Raw genomic sequence first — 6,144 nt, 5'->3', positions numbered from 1 at the left:
TATGAAAGTATAGGAGAATGAAAATGAACTAATAAGCAAAGAAGCAAAGGTCCATTGCTTTAACAAGGTGCTTTTGAATTTTTTCTGGGTACATATTTTTTATTTAAATTTATTATGCTTCTTTTTCATTTTCTGTTTACTATTTTTGACTTTTTTATTTATATATTTTTATGGGTTTGGTGCAGGGTCTCACTATACAGCTTGGACTCAAAATGATCCTCCTATTTTCAGTCTCCCCAGCGCTGGGATCACAGGTATGCACCACCAGGTCTGGACTGGGGGCCAGCTCAGTGTGCCCTGGGGCAGGGCTGACATGGCAGGAGGTGCCAGGGATTGAGCCTGTTTCCTGCACTTGCCTAAGCAGACGCTTACTCCACTGAGCTATCTCACCAGCACTTTCTGTTTATTTTATATGTGCAACTATAGATAGAAATGTACAATTGTACAGAAAGAAATAGAAACATATTAGCAAAATATTATATTCATGCCACAAATACTTTTTATATGTAAAGTGACTTATTATTTAAACACATAACATATACCTATTGTGTTATGCAAATGTATTTTCTATCTTACATACAATTCTTCAAACTGTTTTACCAAGTTGCAAAGAATGATCATCCACCAATAGGACAAAAAAAAATAATAATTGGTACATTTCTATTTTCAAATGCCTCCTTCTGATGGTATTTCATATATGCTTTAAAGCATCTAGTTGAGAAAAAAATCAAATTTATTGGCTTTACAATTTAAGAATGTAACTTTATATAATAAAAAATATGACATTGATACAGAGACAATAATAGTTAACAAAGGATTGACGGGAGGGGAGGAGATTGGGGAAACAGAAAAAGAGTCAATATATATCATATAAAGGTACAAACTCTCTCTGATGAATATAAATGTATATCTAAGTTGTATCAATAAACTTAATTTTAAAAATGAAAAAGTTAAAAAAGAACCCTAATTCAATATTGTCAAGGAAAGAAAATGAATATAACCAAATACTCAGAAAGAGAAATAATAATGGGAAATCTATGGCATTTTAAGAACAATGGAAAGTATGTATTACCAACCTTATAAATAACAGAAAGGCCAGTGATATAGAACACACATGTATGAACCAGAAAACGAGGTCCTATAAGCCTACCATAGCCCCCTTTTCTCCTCCGCATTTTCGGTCATCTTGCAATCACGTGACGGGTACTGACAGACAGTATCGAACAGTGGCACGTGTCATTTCCAGGCTAAAACAGTCGAACCCACTTACAACTCTTCAGTACTCTTCTTTGGGACTCACTCACATTTTCCAGGAATTGGAGCTATGGTCATGGCTCCTCCTTGGTCTGGGCCACTTAGAAATGATGGGAAGCACAAATCTCCATTACAACCCCATATGATCATCAGTTTAGCATATCCTCTAAGCAAAAATAAATGTTTGTTTTGATGAAACTCTTGATGATGATCTGTCAGTGTAATATAACATCATTATGCTGATAGAGCTGCCAATGCCAAAGTTACACAGTGCCTTTATTTCAAAACATGATGTTTTGAAACTAATATTGTCCACTTGCCAGGGTCCCCTATATCATTTCTCACTGGAATAATGGGTCTTGGCACAAAGAATACCATTCAAAAAGTAATTTTCACACTAAGTCCATCTCTAAAAATGAAATTTACCTATTTAAAATACTTTATTTTAAATAGTTCAGGGGCTGAGGAGATAGCTCAGTGGAATAAGTGCTTGAATGGCAAGCACAAGGTTCTGGGTTTGATCCCTGGTACCACAAAAACATTTAATAAATAAGTAAATAAATAAGTAGTCCAATAATTTTACAGTTTTGTTTTTTTTAATGCTAATACTCAGAACCATAGCACAGAATTTATTCTAAAGAAATTAGTATATATTCTTTCCTGTTATCTGTCGTATTTCTATTGAAATAAAACACATCAAAAATAACATCAAACAGACTGGAACAATTTATTTAATGCATGACCCAGGAACCAAGTATCTATTTGACTCAGAACTAAAGCCATATAAAATGCTAAGAGATATAGCTTCACAGATGATTCTATAAAGTAAAGGCAATCCTTTGAGGGGATGTACAGAATACCTTATTTCTCTATAAATGTTCCATAAGGCATTTTGTGGTCCACATATTCCTTAACCATTTTGACTTACATATAGTCTGCTGTAGGCTTCTTTTTTCTAGGGAGCAGTGGGGCATCTGAGGTGGCTTTGTAAGTTAGGATGATAAACTCTTGCAACGTCTTATGGAAAGGCCAGGCAGGTGTCAGTGTTCACTTTGGACCACACTGATGAACAGAGATGCAAGTGCTTCCATCTCAGCCTTCAACTGTATTACACCAGTCTCAAGGATCTGGGGTCCACTAAAGCTTATTGCCTCGGTGCCTGTGGTTGCCACACTCATCCGCTGGACCTGGTGCAAGCCGAATTCCAACTCTGTGAAGAAGCTCTGTTCCTTCCTGTAGCTTTGAAAAGGTTTCCTTTTCAGGTCTTAGTAACTGAGATCAGCTTCTGTTGTTTGAGAACAAGAACAGTGATTAATAGCCATGCAAATTCGTTTTTGCAGAAGCTTAAAATGTATCTCCTGCATACTTGTATATGGATATGTACTGACAAAAATTTCCACAAAAATAAAATAGATTGCATTTTTTTTCTACTATAAGTCTTGGGAAAGATCTGAAAAGCCTCATAATCACCTAGCAGATGCTATTGAATTATACAGAAATACTTTGTAAACATAGCAGGACGAAATGCAGTCTGTTCTTTGGTTCTTAAGTGAAGTCAGTCCACTGAATTTTAATGAATGTTTTATTTCAGATACTTTTCATCTTAGGTATGTGCATTCATTTTAATGAATAACTCACATATTTTAGAACTTACATTGGAAAAAATATAGAAATAGAATTGAATTCATTCCATAGGAATAAAAGGTGGCTATAGGCTTTATCTACTTTGCCCATAAATAGAATTGCTATAAGACATACAATAAGGAATTGTTAAAGTAGATCAAATATGATCTATAGACCATTTATCACACTATTTAAATCTGAATTGTATTTTCTATTGTTAAGAACGCAGAATTGATAAATTTATAAACCTTCCACATAAAAATTCAAGCAGTATTTGATACAGTTTCTGGTTAACGATGACTAATTTGGAATTACTTTTGGCTATTTCCTTTGACACTCCCCTATCTTGTCTAAAGGAGAGTTCATTTATTTATTCACTTTTTGGGGGCCTGCCCCTTAGCTCACTTCTTTAGGTGGCTGCTTCAACAAAGCAGTTAGGCTCAGGTTGCTGTGGTTGGATCCCTACAACTCAAGCCAGCCAAAACTGCCCTGAAGGCATTAGGAGAAAAAAAAAAAATCCTTCTGCCATTTTAAATTTTATTGTAAAGAGGAAAAAAAAAGTACCCAAAATGGATAACAGGAACAAAGACAAAAACAACGCAACACAAAACAATAAAAATGAAGGGCCACCTGGAAGAGACAGCTCAGTGTACTAAAGTGAGTATTTAGGCAGACACAGGGACCAGGTTTGATCCCTGGCTTTCACGCTGGTCCTGCCCTGGGGGCATCCTGAGAAGAGACTCAGACTGGGCTGTGGTGGCACATGCCTGTAATCTCAGTGCTTGGGAGGCCAAAAACAGGAGAATCACTGAGTCCGATCTGTGTAGTGAGGCCCTGTAGACACTGTACCAAATACATAAAAATAAATAAATAAGTACTAGGGCTGGTGAGTCTAAAGTGCCTGATTAGGTAAGCCTAGGCAAGACCTGGGACCACAGTTTGATCACTGGCACCACATGCCACGCCAGCCTGGCCCTCAGGGTAGGCTGAGCAGACCACAAAAAAAAAAAAGAAAAAAAGAAAAAAAGAAAAAGAAAGAAAGAAAGAAAGAAAGAAAGAAAGAAAGAAAGAAAGAAAGAGAATTGAAAACTAACAATGGCTGTTATATTACATACTGTTATCATCAAATTTGTTGCTCAGACTACCAGATAAAGGCATGGAAGATTGATCAAACAATTAAACATTAACTCTTCCTTTCAATAAACCTTAATTTTTTTCCTTATACTTTTAATTTTTTTAATTTGTTTTAAAAAGCATGTAAAAACAATATATGAGGCATTAGAAGTACACATTTTAAAAAAACTAGATGACAGGTATTCAGTGGTCTTTGTTATTTGTACACTGCTGTCTGCGATGTAGTTGCTCAGATTACAGACATAATAAACATATAAAATTGGCAAAAGTAAAAATCTGAAACATTAATTGCTACCTTCAAAAACCCAATAGAAATGAGTAGCACCATCACTTAGCTATCCTGTGTATATACTTACATGATTTTTTTCCCAACGAAAAGTATATGTTAAAAGAGAGGGAGAAAAAAAAATTGGTTGTTTCTTCAGTGCTGTATTCTGATCACCAATTCACATCACACTTGAATGTAGAAAGAAGATATGAAGAATTAATCTGATATTTTACCAAGTACCTGAGCACAGTAATTCAGATGACTGATGAGGGAATTTCAGATTAATTTCCTGATGGGAATCTACGTGAGCCTGGGCCTCCCCTTGATGGATGCTAATGCCCTATCATCTTCATGCCGCACAGTTCCTGAGAGCCCAGTGTGGCAGAGTTCAGGAGTCCTTCGTGAATAAGGAGTGTGAGCCAGCCTGCCTGACAGGGCTAGGTATGTAATGTGGACGTCCACTACTGTGAGTAGTGCTTTCTCCTTTATCTCTCCAATCAGATGCATGTTCCTCAGGATCATCCCAAAGAACCTATCCACGCTTCACCTCCAGTTACCCACTGAGATTCCCAGAAAGTGATGCAAAAGCTCTCCTGCTCCATCCCTTCCATCTCAATTTGTAGCCATTTTTATAGCTGTGTTCTTGTATCAGAATAAGCAGAGTTAAGAAGTCATTAGACTACTTGTTTCTTTTTGGCCTTGTAATCTTCTACAAGTTGATCCGGCACAGCTCACGGCTTGATGTCGCATGCTATACCACTGCATTACAGACAGTTCAACCTCATCTTTCCATTAAAATGCAATTTTGCATAATTGACTGATTCCTACCCTTGGGACAGGCTTATGTTCTTTATATTGCATTGTAAGTACTTTCTTTTTTAAAATCTCCTTTATATATATTATTTTTCAGTGAATTGTCCAGTAATTGAAGTTAGTAAGAAATTTGGAGAAATAAATTATAGCATAGGGGCCAGGGAGATAGCTCAGTAGAATAAGTGCATGCCTGGAAAGCACAAGGGTCTGAGTTCAATCCCTGGTTCCATCAAAAAATAAACAAAAAAATAAAAAAAATAAGATAAATTATAGTATACACAGCACCATATTTATCTCAGGTTGTTTAAAATGATCAATTTTGTCTGAGTTACTCTTCTCTCATTTGCTGGGACAAATAACTGACACTCAAAATGAAGGAAAGAAAGGTTTATTTAGCACACCATCAGTAGAGGTTGCAGCCGTGCTCAGCTGGCCCCAAAGCACAATGGCACAAGGCAGAGGGCAGCAGTTCATGGCAACAGCAAAAAGCAAAAGAGCAAGGGAAGAGTAGCAGCCACAATGGCTACAGAGAGGAAGTCTGTCTCCCTTCAGCTGCATTCAGGCTGTCTGCCCCAGGCTGAGTATAGTACTATAATCCCACCAACATTCACACCCCCATAATCTCAGTGGATCACGAGTTAATCACAAACTCTACAAATCTGTCCCATGACTGTATGGGGCCTTGGGGGAACAACTAGACACAACCATAGCAAACTCTTTGCATGTTTTTATATTGGCTTTGTTTTTCTAATATTCATCTTTGCAGCTATCTGATAAAACTTTACAACTTTTCATACTTTCTTATATCTCTATTTCTACTTTACCACAGTAGTCTTATTTTTTGTGCTTTCCAAGTGCCCTGAAAGAAATATTCAAATAAATAATCACCTATTATGTATTTGATAACATTTCTTTGGTTATCACTGGCTTAGTGAATAACTGATAAGGGAAATGAAAAAATCTTTTTTTATATATATTTTTAATATTTAATTTATTTATGTGTGTGTGTGTGTGTGTGTGTGTGTGTGTGGCCAGCTCAGCCCACCAGGGGG

The sequence above is a fragment of the Octodon degus genome, unplaced genomic scaffold (assembly GCF_000260255.1).
Source record: "Octodon degus isolate 3935 unplaced genomic scaffold, OctDeg1.0 scaffold00001, whole genome shotgun sequence".
Lineage (NCBI taxonomy): Eukaryota > Metazoa > Chordata > Mammalia > Rodentia > Octodontidae > Octodon > Octodon degus.
The sequence above is the reverse complement of the archived record's forward strand: the minus strand, read 5'-3'. Positions refer to the sequence as shown.